Source organism: Melanotaenia boesemani, chromosome 3 (assembly GCF_017639745.1).
Source record: "Melanotaenia boesemani isolate fMelBoe1 chromosome 3, fMelBoe1.pri, whole genome shotgun sequence".
Classification (NCBI taxonomy): Eukaryota; Metazoa; Chordata; class Actinopteri; order Atheriniformes; family Melanotaeniidae; genus Melanotaenia; species Melanotaenia boesemani.
In genome coordinates, this window is record NC_055684.1 from 17,478,308 (window position 1) to 17,493,750 (window position 15,443).

At 34.9% G+C, this 15,443-nt stretch overlaps 1 pseudogene; it reads left to right on the top strand.

Moving 5' to 3' along the window:
* Positions 1 to 9,436: 9,436 nt before the first annotated feature.
* LOC121636917 lies at positions 9,437 to 10,983 on the top strand (annotated as a pseudogene).
* Positions 10,984 to 15,443: the final 4,460 nt, after the last annotated feature.

A 15,443-nucleotide genomic window follows, 5' to 3' on the forward strand; every position in this document is an offset into this window, starting at 1 on the left:
AAAATCTACATTTTTTTGTGTGTACAAAGAACAGCCTCCATAAGCAACACCTACCAATATTTCATTATTATAGCTGAACTTAATAACCCTGAGAGGAATTGGCATAAAGGCTCCTGTGGACTGTTTTTTCCACTAAGGAGGAAAAGTGGATTCCTGCATATTGCAGTGACTCAGAGGAACCAGACACTTTCACAGCTGTTCTGTTTTATATATTATTGCCAGGGAATTCTGGCAGTTTCAAAAAATATGACAAGCATTTATTATATTGTGTGTTATAGTGTGCTCATGCTTGAAGTCTGCACTTTGCATCTGGATACCTCTGTGGGTTTTTATGCCATGTTGCACCACAAGTAATGACAATGAATAACATTTATGCCATCTGCTTTTTCTGCTGTGTGTCATTTCTGGAGTGCTATGGGGACCATAGTTATCATCAATCAAAGAGGAGAGTCTTCTTAATTGATACACCTGGAGCTCAAAAATGAAACCGATATCCATCTTTTCATGTCTCTCTAGAAGACAAGGAGCAAGAAGATTATTTCAAATACTGCATTGTTCCTTTAACATACAAGTGAAAGAGGGAACCTCACTGTCACTGCTGTACTTCACCTCAACTGATAGCTTTATGTGTGGGTGTGTGGCCACTATACAGCACTCTGGACAAAATGTGTGAGTCAGTGCATGATGCTTGTAATGATAAACAGTCAAGCAAGGTCAGATGAGTGCAAGAATGTGTGTTTGCACCATGTATTTCATGTGTTATCTTATGCTAGATTTCTCTCACAAAAAACTTTTAAACAATTCTTTTGTTAAAACATTGTGTTTGGAGTCAAAAGTCTCAAAGTGACCATGAGATTTTCGGGGAGCAATACTGTTCTGTGTCTGTGCACTAATGACAAATAACTGCTTTTACATCAGCGCCACAGGAAAAATGACAAAGTCAACTGTAGCAATGCAGATGATGACAACTAAGATTTGATACCAAATCTTTTTTAATGGTAACTGTTTACATTTACAATTTCTAGAGTTTGTGCAACACAAGAGAAGCTGTGTTGGTCAATGATGGGAGGGAACAATTTGCCATGCAGGTTTGCAGAGGATTTTATTCACAACTATAATCTGTAAAACCAGATTGTGCAGTGCAGTGTTTGGTCTGGATTTTGTGCTGCATTCATGTCACATTGTTCATGCTATAATTAGAATATGTCCAGAAGACTGGAAAAGTTGTCCCACATGCTGAATAGAATCAAAGAAATGCAAGTAAATCAGTGGTAAAATAGCTGCAAAGCCCTCACAGTTTATAATTGGATAAAGTTAAAATCTATTTGTAATATTAATGCAAATGAATCAGACAGTTAGAGGCTTTACCCTCTAAATATCTTAAGCTCTTATTATATCATAATGTCTGTTATTATTCTCACTATTTCCAGCTGTGGGCTGCTTTGTTTGAAGAGATTAAAGTAAAAAGAAAACATGACCTTGACTGGAAGTAACTGCTGATGGCCACCTATACTGCTGAGTGGCATTTTTATGTGTTAATATTGCAAACACAACAACTGTCCTACAGGGAATATGAATGCAGCATATGATATTTGTTCCCTCATTGCTCATGGCTCTCTGTGTTCCTGCTGGTATATTTACTGTTAGCAGGATGTTTACAGTTCTTTCTACGCATAAAACTGTTTATGCATGTTTACCAAAATTTGCAGTGACATATTGACTGTGGTGAGACAATTTTTATGATGATACAACTCCAGAAAACTTTACAGTATGTTCTGCAGACTGCTACAGCATCCATTTGGCCGGACAGTCAGAGCTTGAAACAGTATCAGTGACATTCCACATAAAGCCGGTACAGAGTGAGCAACTCTGAAATCTATGGATTTCAAGTCCGCAGTTCAGGAACATGTGCAATAATACCTCAAGTTAGTTTTAATAAAACATTGATGGTGTTAGGATTTTAGCGAATGCAGTAACTTGTTTAAAATCAAACGGATGCACAAGTGAAAAGACACCTTAAGTGCACAGTTGGAATTTACAAAGAGAGCAGCAAAGGTTATGTAGATATATATTGTTTTTCCATGAGAGGGACCTAAGAAGACAACTTTTTGCACATCAGTTTTATATAAAAAAGTTTTCCCTACCTTTCTGTACCAGGGACCGAGGCCAGTGGAACAACTGTAGATAGAACGATAGTGTGTGTTGATGTTTTATTTATAAACTATCATAGTGATTTATGGAGGAAAATATTAGTTTATCGTGATTGTGTTGGACATATTTCAAAATTTTTCTTGTGATGGTTTGAAAACCAATGTGAACAGTTTTTTTTTTTTTTTATCTTTGAATCTTTCAGAGCTACTTCATTTAGTTAAAAGCCAGTGGATCTTTGACTTCCTTTTTCTCAGAGATTGAACAGAAAATGTGAATATTACTGTCTCTTTAAATGGAATTTTAAAATTGAATTCACTGTTGTTTTGTGCCATTATAACATGTACATATTGATTTTGACACACGGTACGACTGAAGGTGGAGTTAAGGACGTAATGCCATCAGACGCCTCCAGTGGTTTATCATGTGATTCTGTAGGTTTACAACTGTGTTTTGGAGGCTGTATATACAGCACAGAGATGAGTATTGTAGGACATTTAAAACTCACATTAGCATTCATGGATAGTGGTTTGGTTTGTTCTGAATGTTTACAGTAGCATCCGTGAATTATAAGCAGGATCACTGACACTAAAATGCTTAAAAGTAACACCATGGCATTTTTGTTAATATTTCTTGTCTTCCTAGTGTTACAGATTAATACCAGTTTTATGTTTTGTGGTGGCTGGTTCAGAGATACTGTGCATGTAAGACCTCTTTAAGCTAGTTTGGCATCAAGACTGGAAGCAAATAAAGCTATGAATACCAACAAGGTGGAAGGAAATTCACATTGTTGGCATTCACAAAAATTTAAAAAAAAAGAAAGAAAAAAAATGTAAGAAATCTTATATATATTTTTTAAAATTTATATTCTCATGAATGTTAGTTTTATAGCACAAGTAAATTATTTATGGTAAAGATGGTCCAAACTGTAACCGTCAGCAATGACAGCATCATTTTTATTCTGTGCAGATGCATCAGCAGGACATAACTGTTATTATCTTCACTGGTGCATTTATTATTCTTGAATTTGACTTCCAACAATCTGCATGTTTGTTATTTATTCAGGCTGGCCAACATGTTCCTTTTATGGTCTTTGGTAAAATAGTCATCTTTCAGCCCAACAACAGACAGCTACCAGTACATCACCGGACTAATCAAAGCTGCAACTCAGATGCTGAAACAGCTTATGATGTTTCAGTGTTTAGTTAGGGAATAAAACTACTTTTCATTAACTGATTTTTTTTTCTTTCTTTTTCCACTGCTTCTAGCCTTTGTGCAAAGTATTTCTCTATGAGATGTCTTAACATTTAACTGATATCCATGTTTTAATCTGACCTAAAGAAGACAAAGAAGTCGATGAACAAAATGTCAGTTTGTTTGTGTAAAACACTCAATGAGAAAAGACTTTGAATAAAACCTCCACCCTGTTTATTTCCATGTTTTCCATCTCTCTCTCTCTCAGCTGTGACTCAAACGGTCTGAATAATGGATGACGAAGAGAGAAATTTTCCTTCCCACCCACCCCTCTTCACCCTCTTTGCTTACGTTATACAAGGACAAGGAGGGCTGAAAATAGCGCTGCTGTTCTCATGTGATGTGAAATTAAAAGCACACTGGAGCGGAGATATTTGCTACTGGGGAACTCAACACTTGTTCCACTCCATCTGACAATCCCTCCATCCAGCCTGCAACACCACCTCCATCTGTTTGTGCAAGGGTACTTTTCACTACAACAAGCTTTTTGAAATATGACGATGTACATGTGATTGTAATAAAGAGATTTTAATTAGCTATGACATCAGGACCTTTTGTTTTTTTTTACAGTGTATTGCTGATGGTCTGATATGAGCAGCAAACCTCATTAAGAAGTGAAGAGATGAATGAAGATATTTTTAAACGGACATTCAGTTCTTAGTCAATTCTTCAGTATAGTCCGGGATCGTACATCATTAACATGCACAATTTAACGACCATTCATTTCTGAACACATCACATGACCTGATTTTATCTTCTGTTGCTGAAATAGGGAACAGATTCTTGGTTTCAGTCCATATTGACTGTCATCTTTCCTAGAAAACAGGATAAACCTTAAAAAGTTGTTACCATCTGTTTGATTTACAGTATGTATGTATGCATCTTCACAATTGCAGCAGTTGAAAATAAACAAATTAGACACAAGATGGACACACACACACACACACACAAACTCCATCAACTGGAAACCAGAAGGTGCAGCTGAACAAAATGATCATATAATGTAATCAAAATTTAATCAAATAATGTCTATTTTAAAAAGCTGAAAAGATCAAGAGTCATCATTTAATACTTTTATTACAGAGAAGTTCATCTTATAATATAAACACTTAAAAAGGAACAAGGTTATTATTTTTGTCGTGAATTTGCAGTTTTTATTCACCTCCATTTTTCTTCTAAAATAAAAAAGTTCTTCTTTGTGAGGTAGATTCTGCAGAAGGGTTTTTAAGGCTCAAAGGAAGCGACGAGTTTTAGCTTTTGCCAGTCAGATATTTTTTCAAACTGAACTAATATCTGGAAAACCTTTACTTAGCTAAGCAAGTGTTAAATACTTAGAATATGTGCTGAATAGTTCTATAAGATCACCACTTTAACCATAATTATTTACTTTGTAATTTGTTTTAGTTCTCAATTAAATAGTAGCCTCTGTAGATAATTATGGACTTTTTTTTTGTCCTTCCAAGAATTTTTTCCCTCAGTTTTTGGCCATCATTTTGGTTGTAATACCCCATAAGAGATTATTATGGCTGAATTACTAAACCAACTTCAATCCTAATCAAAATTACTTAATGTGTAATTATTTAAATTATAATCTATTGTATGGAAAATAACAAAATTTTAATGTTTTTCTTTTCATTAAAACACTGACATCATGTCATGAAACTGGCATTTAAAGAGTTAAAAGAATTGGAATCATTGTTTTGATTAGGATAAAATTGATTAGGATAAAATTGATTAGGATAAAGTTGATTAGGATAAAATTGATTAGGATAAAGACTTTACTGGCTGAGAGGGTTGCTTGCTAATGTAACACTATAAAAAAAGGAAAGAAAAAAAATCTGACAATGGTTCAAAATTAATTTGTTACTAATTTTTAGAATAATTATTAATTAATAAAAAAAAATCCTATCTACCCTAAATCTATTATATGAAAAAAAACAACATTTCTCTCTTTTTTTTCATGAAACAGCGACGTCATCAAACTGGCATTTAAAGAGTTAAAATGATATTTGCATGTTTTGATTAGGACTTAGGTTGATTGAAAGATTTAAGCCAAAAAGAGCAGAAAAAAGGATATCAGTCTGTCATTGTTTTTAATAGTAAGCTTTTTTTGTCTACTAATGACACAAAAGGCTACAATTTTAGGCAAGTTTATTGGTATAGCAAAATTCAGCGACAGGGTGATTCAAAGTGCTTTACAGAGACATTAAACATCATCACACAGCTTAAATTAAAGCTAAAGCTACTACTATTTGTTGTAGTGTAGGAAAAATAATCCATTATATATTTTTTAAAAAGTGAAAATAAAAATAGCAGTTAGGCTGTGAAATTCATCCTAAAAATGTCCTCATTTTTTCATCATTTAAGAAGATTTGTAATTGTTTTGTATTATTACTTTAGTTACTGCCTTTTTACTATTTGCTGTCTTAAAACCATCATATTATTATTCCTGTGTCTATGATAATTATCATAGTTTGTTTTCTATTGTACATACATCCATGCTTTTTTTAGTGTGTTCAAACAGGACTGCATCTTGGTTCTTTTCACATTTTTTTATACGGACTGCAAGGTATCTTTTATTTTCACAGTTGTAACTCTTCCAGAAAGTGTCAAATTTAATCACTAATATCATCTAAAATGTGAAGTTTTTGATTAGATTGATGCAATCTGAGCATCAGCTTTCTGAGTGAGTCTAATAATCTAAAAAAAAAAAAAAAAAAAAGCCACATTAGTGGTAATGAGATGACTCGTGGGCTAGAGAAAAGTCACTTACCAATCCCACAGAAAATATATATTATATATCAAGATTTTAGTCAAACCTGGACAGATAAGAAGCAATCAGTCACACTCAGATTAGATATAACATTAAAGTGCATTTCTAGTAGATTATTGCCCACAGTCTGAATGAAAACATCAATGTAACATCAGGTTTGTTTTTGTTTCAGTTACACTGAGTTAAGTATTTTTGGCCAGGACTGGTTTGATGGTAGTAAAACATGATTTACTTATAAAGTGGCTTAAAAAGGATTTGAATTGCTTCAGACAAGTCAGTTTTGTCACAAGTGTGCCCAGTTAAAAACAGGAAGCCTCCACCAGTTCCTATGAGACTTCCCAACATCATCCAAGAGGAGTTTCTGCCAAACTCCACAGCTAGCCAAAAACTCCAAAGGCACCAATTCAGAGTAATGTGATTAGATTTAGACCTCGTCACCACAAATATCAAGCCTTTCCATTTACAGTCCCTGCAGCCAACCCTCTGTACAGAGTCTCAGAAGCATCTGATTTAGCAAGGTAAACTGATGAAAGATTGAGTTTATAGATGTCGCAGATCCACAGTACAGAAAGCCTCAGGTGGAAATGTTACCCAGCATGACTTCAATAAGCTGCAGTCTCTCCCTGATAGGAACCCAAGGAGGCTGTGTTTTTATACTTCACAGTTCAGACTTGCTTCACCAACAGTCAATAGCGCCCTCTGGAGGCAGGAAGGAAATCCAACCAACTACTTGAACTGGATCTATCTATCTATCTATCTATCTATCTATCTATCTATCTATCTATCTATCTATCTATCTATCTATCTATCTATCTATCTATCTATCTATCTATCTATCTATCCATTGCCAAATAAATAAATAAAATTAAATTAAATTTAATAAATACCCACATACCTTTTCCAGTCTTTCCTCCTCCTTCTCAGTCCTGCATTTGGGTCATAATGTTTCATTTCAATTTTTGATTGATTTCATAATATTTGTCAAGACAAAACTTCAACTCAGTTTAGGTTAAGTTTCTCAAGGGCATTGTCACCACATTATATTGTATCAGGAGCTTGAAAAGAAGTAAATATGTTTTCATGAACATGGCTTCTTTTGTTTTAATTCAAATAAGAATATATTTTCAAACAGACTTAAAAAGAAAACATCTTCAGCTGTTGTTGTCAAGGTCCCTAAAGATTCATATGCTATACAAAATGGTGGAGGTATTTTTGTAGAATTTGTATCTAAGCTTAAAAGAGCATTAGTCACTGGTGCTGGAATGCCAAACTTTTATATAAAACTATTGTCTCCTAATGTGATGTATATTGAGGCACACTTGTATTGATCCTTTTGAGAAAACAGTGAAAAGACAGAGTGTGGGAAAGTCCAGGACACTCACTCACAGAGCTCTGCTAGGACAAAAGATGCTGACCTCTGTCCTGAACAGAGATGCAAGGTGCAGGGCAATAAAGTAGGATAAAAATGACATCCTGTTTGCTGGAAAATTTAGCACTCAGTTAGAAAGATATCATTACACATCCAGAGTTTTGAATTTATGATATGAAACATACTGTTGTGCTAAATCAGAGCATTTTAGAGCATGACTGATGGAAGTTAGGCCAGTTTTAAATGAGTCTTTTTGAATTGTGGTAATTAGATGTGATGTTTTGTTAATATTCTAAATAATATAGAATTTTTTTGTTGTTGTTGTTGATCTCGGTTCATGAATTATCTGTTAAAATCTTTAAAAAAATTAAGCAAATGAAAGTTAATTAAAAAAATAAATAAAAAGGAGGAAAAAACACGACCAACGATAGAGTGAGTATAATTAGCTGGGATTTGGCACGCTACACAGCCAGCTGGCTGAAGCTGTGATGTAACTTCTCAATAAATTTAATAAAGAGGTCCAGTTTTAGCAATATTGTTGACACATTTTTAATTTTGAAAATATGGTCTGATCTTTTAGGCAGCCTATCATGTAGTTTCCCTCCAGATGTCTCTGTTAAAGCACATGACCAAAATCTGTCAGCAGTCTCCCTTTCAAAGTCCTTTTGTAGTGCATTGACAGCATCATTCAAAGACTGAGTGTGGGAAACTAAAACCAACTCTCCACTCATATCAACAGTTCACTCTGTCTTATTTTATGTTGACATGTATATATATATATATATATATATATATATATATATATATATGTATTTAAATGAACAAATTAATGGAGAAAGTTGGTAAAGTAATAATTTTTTTAAAAACATGGGATCATGGGACATGGGATCTTGTGAATCTGCAAACAAATTATCTTCCTCATCAAAATGGATGAAGCAAAAAGGACCTACTGATGTTAGTTGTTGAAATGTTTTAAATTCCAAATGTGTCTTTTGACAATGCAAACATTTTGGCTTAAACATGTTATAAATTTAGGTCACATTTATAGATTTTCTATCTTTAAAAAAATGTTTTAAGAATAAAAAGAACGACTTTAGAGTAAGAAAAATTGTGTTTTTTTTTTTTATAAATAGAAATGTTATTTGGATAGCACTACCATGAAGCCAAATCACCCAAAACTTCAGCCCTCCACGCTTTTCAAGTGCAAACACAAACTACACGAGATTCAAAGTAACAATCTACCATGTGTTTTTTTGGAATTTCATTGGATCTCGTGGTCACACAGATTGTCCAATTACCTAACAAAAGCAGATATTTGAGGACATCAGATGTAAAACCTTGAAAGCCAAATTGCCACATGCTACTTCTTTGTGAACATTAGCTTTGATTATCCACTTAACTTTAGCAAAGCCAGAAGTTCTCATGTTCAAAAAAAAAAAGAAAAAAAAAAAAGAAAAACAAAGAAAGAATCCTGGTCAACTATTCACTGTTCTCATTGGTCGGTTTAGGACTTTAATTCATTAATTTATTATTTATTTAATTTATTTGATATATATACATTTGCAGAAAATACAAATGAATTAATAATGCATGGGTGTAGTTTTAAATATAGCACTTTCCACTGAAAATAAAGGAAACGGCTACAGAGCAAATGTCATCCAAACGTCAAAGCCTGGTCAGAATTTCGTAGGATATGTACGAGTACATTTAGTATAAAATCATATAAATCATTTGTGAGAGCAACCTGCCAACTAATATGACCACTGAACATGTGGTGAGACAGACTTCTATTCTTTCCTGTCGTGCACTGTGATTGGTCAAAACTGTGGGAAACTCTAACCAGACCAAGACCCACACATTCATATGGAGATGTGGGGCTATAAATAGGAGGGATGAAACCAGCAGAGATCAGATTCTCTCCAAAGACACCTACAGCACAGAGATCCAACCATGGCTCCTACAATTACTCCAGATAGGACCACATCTCAGGAGCATCTGAATCTGAACCACAAGGTAAATCTTAGATTCATGAGAAGCAACACATGCTTATTTGAGATTATTTTTCATGATAATCACATTAACCTCCAGAATAAGTTTATTAATGACTTTGCTCTTGTTCTGCAGATCAGAAAGCCTCTGGTGGAGAAGCTACGCAGAGAGCGAATCAACAGCAGCATCGAGCAGCTCAAGTCTCTCCTGGGTCCAGAGTTCCTCAAACAGCAGCCGGACTCCAAGCTGGAGAAAGCAGACATCCTGGAGATGACAGTTTGCTTCCTGAGACGACTGCAGCAGCAACACCGAGCTGTGGACTCAGCAGCTGTTGATCAGGGCTACTCCAGGTGTGTCCAAGAGGTGGTGCACTTCCTGTCCAAGGAGGAGGTAAAGACTCAGTCCCAGAGAAGACTGCTGAACCACTTCAACAAGCTGCAGTCTTCCTCTGATAAGAACCTGAGAGAGGCTGACTTCTCTCCTCTCAGCTCCACAGTCCAGATCAGCATCACCAAAGACAAGAGTCCAGCTAACAGCGCCCTCTGGAGGCCGTGGTAGACACTTACACACTGAAGTTACTAGCAGACAAACTGAGACCATATTGGTCAAAGATTACTGGACTGAATTCTTGGGAATTTTATGGACTTGTTCTTCTGTTTACAGAAGTTTTTACCCTGTGATTTTTTTTCACAACGTAAAGTTTCCTGAGGAAATGTCAACAATATCTTTCATGTTAAGAAAGAAAACATCTTGTTGTGAGACCGACAAGATGTGAAGACCATGTTGGTCAAAATGACTGGAACTGAATTCTATGAAATTTAAAGATTATTTTTTTCTGTATGTACAGAAAGTTCTTTAACTAGTTGTGTGTTCATCACAGCTTCATGTAAAATAAGGGAGGTGTGAAAAAGATGACACTAAAAAAACTCTCGATGTTTAATTAAGATCAAACTCTTTTTTTACTCTGTGGTGAAATTTGAAGAAAGGAATTTACTTTTATCATTTTGATAAAATATTTAGTCCTTTGGTTGGACATGTTTTCAAAACAAACTAAATTTAAACCTTTTGGGTGATTCACTATTGATCTGTTATCAGATCTAAAATATTTTTTGTTCCTTTTGTCTTAAAGGAGGATTTCTCAGCATGTTTCTGTCTGAACTGTAAGAATTTTCTGTTTTTTTTTAGTTAACTTGTTTTGAACCTGCTCACATCATATCCTTGATCTGTTCCAGGATCAGTTCTTTTCTATGCCTTTGTTATGAAGTGCAGATTCTGCTCATTTGGAAAAATGTTTTATTTAAAACAGAAGGATGAGTCATCTCTTGATGTTCGAGTCTTTTGTAAAGACGACTTTCTTTCGCTCTCTTTGAGTAAAGTGTCTTGGAAATTTCACCAAGTTATTGTTGTGATGTATCATCACATATGTGTGGCTACAACTGGAGTTTTTTCATAGTTTTGATTGAGTTTGTTCGAAATAAACAAAAATTGAATCAACTGCACTTTTGTTTGTTTGTTTCTCTTTATAATGCACATGAGAGATTAACACTGTGTAAGTCTCCTCTCTGATGCTGATTTGACATTCAGTTGTTACTGCACCATTTAACACTGGATAATACCTTCTCTTGTAAGTCTTTGCATACTTCAAATGCTTCAGTTGCATCATTGCCTCTCAGCTTGAACGTGCACCTTAAAAGGGATGCACATTGGATATTGAGTAATGTGAGACACATGTTTACCGATCCTGTAGTAAAAGCAGTGAAATGAAAGATTGTGGGAAACCAGAGAAATTTCATTCCAAAGCACCATCAGAGTAACAGATGCAGTCCTGTGTGAAGCAAAACAGATTTAAAAGGTATAATACTGTTATTTATATGTATCCAAAATCTATCCAATACATGTGTTCATTACTTAAAAGCAAATTACAAAAAAAGGGTTAATATTGCCAACAATCATGGCTATCTTCAGTCTGTAGCCTTTAAATCCAATTTTACTCTGATTTAGACTTTTTGAGGATAATTATCTTTCTAATAACCCGACTGATTAACATGAAATGTTTGTGTCATAATGGATTTTAAAGCATGGAAAGAAAAGTCAAATCAAAGTAATGAACAAACTTGTGGGAGCTAATGCCAAATACTGTGGGGCTGCTTTTAAACCAAAAGTCAAAGTTCATGTTAATTTGCATCATTAACAACACCAGCAGCTGAATATTGTAGATGTCTTTGGCACACTTCAGGAAATAGCTGCCCTAAAAGCCCCTGCGTGTAAAGACATAAAATTTTGAGCCACCAAAGAAAAGGAAAGAATAACACTGACTGAATTTTTTAAATACTATGCATCTGCAAACTGAAAGTGAAAAAGGTTTAATATAATTATAGCGAAATAAGTTCAATATGACATTTTTTTAAGGCAGCCAGTCATGCAGTTTCCCTCCAGATGGATTGGTGATGCCAGGCTTTGTTTCCTTTAGCGCACACGACCAGTATCTGTCACAAAAGCTCCTTTCAAAGCCCTTTTGTAGTGAACGGACAACATTATTCAGAGGTGGAATGTGGGAAACTGAGAAACTTTCTCCTCACAACTCAGAGACGCTGTTCAAGGAACACACCTGCTACATCTGGACGCCAGGAAAACATTAAAATGTTTTAATGTGTGTATGAGAACATTTCTTACATATATTACTGGGAGTTGCAAAATCTCTGCATAATTCATTGAAAACATCAGCAATCAAACTTGAAACTATATGTCTCCCCACAAATACACTTCTATGGTAATTGTAGGTAAAAACCGCTAAATACTGCATTTTAAAAAGGATTATTGAGAAAATGTGAGGAACTGATATTTTTTTTCAATGTGCAAAGTTGGTCCATATATATATATATATATATATATATATATATATATATATATATATAAATGCATATATATTCTTTTGTTAGTCCACTAAAGCCTCTCTGGTCAGTTCTCAGTTTCATGTAATGGAATGCCAAAACTCTCCGCCGCCACTGTTATGCATAATGAGGCACGCTTGTATTGAACCTCCAGTGAAAGGAAAGAGTGTGGGAAAGCGGAGGAAACTCCCTCACAGAGCTTCAGCAGGACAATAGCTGCTGACCTCTGTCCTGAAGAGACACAGAGTAGGAGGCAAGTGTGGTGGGAGTCACATGAAGCCCTGCTTGCTTGCAAAGTTCACACTGTTAGGAAAATATCATTCAATATTCACAGTTCTTAAAGTTTATCTATCTATCTATCTATCTATCTATCTATCTATCTATCTATCTATCTATCTATCTATCTATCTATCTATCTATCTATCTATCTATCTATCTATCTATCTATCTATCTATCTATCTATCTATCTATCTATCTATCTATCTATCTATCTATCTATCTATCCACGTAAAAATGCTATACATGATTCCGAAGTAATTCTAACACAATGTCCTTTTAAGAATAATTTTCAAATATGCAGTAATCTTTATATGTTGAGAAAAAAGTGGAATAATTTAAAAAAAGACTACTGTTTGGTAAAAGACAATCTTGTTTTTACTGTAAAGTGGCACACACTAATCATTTTTATGGATAAGCAAAGTGTTTGAAAGCGCTTAAAAATGTAGTTGAGTGTTATTAGCATCCTGAAGCCGTACAGCAGCAGACTGCGGTCCGGTGGGATTCGGCACACTTCACAAACAGCTGTCCAAACCCCATCATGATGCCATAATGTTGAACAAGCTGATGATGTAAATTTGATTCTTGTCCAGAACCACAAGCTTGATTAAAAAAAGTACATTTATAACTGTTCACATTTGATATTATTTTAAAGAGAATTTCTAGATTTCATCAAACCTTTCAAGCAGCCAATCAAGTATTTTCCCTCCAGATGGTTTAGAGGCGTCAGCGTTTGTCTCTGTTAGAGCACACGACCAGCACCCATTACAAAAGCTCCTTTCAAAGTCCCTTTGTAGTGCACTGACCACATTATTCAGAGGAGTGTGGGAAACCAAGAGTAACTTTTGCTCACACCAACTATAAAACATAAGACAGCGAAGACACCTACATCTGGTCAAGAAGGCTTTGTCATGTTTTAATAAAGTATATCAAGTATAAGATGGAAATTTGAATTCATTCAGTAAAAAGTGCCAATTATATATTAAAAAAAAGGTGATTTTGAAATGAGAAATGAGGGAAATTTCTTACACGAGAGCCGTGTAAACAAAACAGAATATTATGAAAAATAGGAGTTTTTCTCTGTGACCTACGATTTTACATTTTTTAAATAACAGAGCACCAGCTGAGTCTCAATCATTAAGCTCAGACTCAGATTACTTAAACTCATTAAATCTGTGTTAAAAAGTGACTAATATTAATAAATAAGTGAAAGACATTCCTCTGTATGAATTGATTTTATTAACTGCATGTCAATCAATAAAATGCAGAAAACTCAGTTTTAAACTTTTGCTGCCACACGGTTTCATCTGCAACCTCAGTTGTGGGTGTTTGACAATAAAATCCGAGACTTAAACCATCTCCCACTATAAAGAGACATGACAGCGTGATGTATAATGAGGCACACTTCTATTGTTCCTTCAGTGAAAGCAGTGAAAGGACAGAGTGTGGGAAAGCAGAGGAAACTCACTCTCAGAGCCGCTGGGGGACAATAGATGCAGACCTTTGCCCGAAGAGATGCAGCCTAACAGGAAGCCTAAAGTTCACAAAGAAAAACGGATAAACTGGTTTCAAATCATGGATTTAAAATAATCTTTCACATGTTATAGTGTTTTATTTTATTATCAGTAAAAGTAGAAGACACATACTCAATATTCAAGTTAGTTTCAGAAAGGTTTATATATTACTCATGAGGTTACATTTAAGTTGGTTTATATGACTGATATTTAACAATTACTGGCATTATTTTCTGAAACTGAACACAAAACAATAAAAAAGACAAAATCAACCATTAAAAAATTATATCTCATGCCTAAAGTTCCAATAGTATGATTGTAAGCCGACATCAGCCTATGGTTCCCTATTAAACACTAATTTCACCACTTTTTCCTCAAATATTCCTCTGACAGTTATTGCTTTGTATTGTTTTTTGATCATCTGTTAGGTGCAAAATTAAAGCAAATTGTTTTATTGGTCATTTTGCTTTGAAGAGCTCTCACAATCACCATTTGGATAAAGGCACATGCCTTTATATCATCTAATGGAGGGAGTGTGGGAACACTTGAGAGCAGCGTTTAGCATGATTAGTCTCATCAGTCCCCCTGGCAATCCTCTTATCTCCACAGGGATTTGGCACGTGTAACACAGCAGCTCCTTCACGTTCAGCAGAAATTTATATTCAGCTCCTGTTTAGGAGAAAGTTTGGATTCAATTGTCAAAAAGTACCAACATAATTGACTTCTGAATAAAAATGATCTAATCAGTTTATGTGGTTCAGACTCAAAGCTTTTATATTTTGTGAAATATTACATCAAATCAAACAAGGATGACACAGACTACAACGACTAGTTTAAACTGGTTTGTGATTCAAAAGACAAAGAAAATCCACACTATTTGGTAAATCCTGCATGTATATAGCTGACTATATTTAGTCAGAGGTCCAGTAGTCCCACGTTTATGATGGAATGGCATGAGATCAGTAAAATGTATTGATCCCACCACTCAATCTTTTTTTACCCCCCACTCCCACCAACCCTCAAAGACCTCCACCTGTTCCCCTGAGATCTAACTATTGTCTCCTACTAATATGACCACTGAACATGTGGCAGGCCAGACTTCTATTCTTCCCTGTCCTGCACTGTGATTGGTTAAAACTGTGGGAAACTCTAACCAGACCAAGACCCACACATTCATATGGAGATGTGGGACTATAAATAGGAGGGATGAAACCAGCAGAGATCAGAT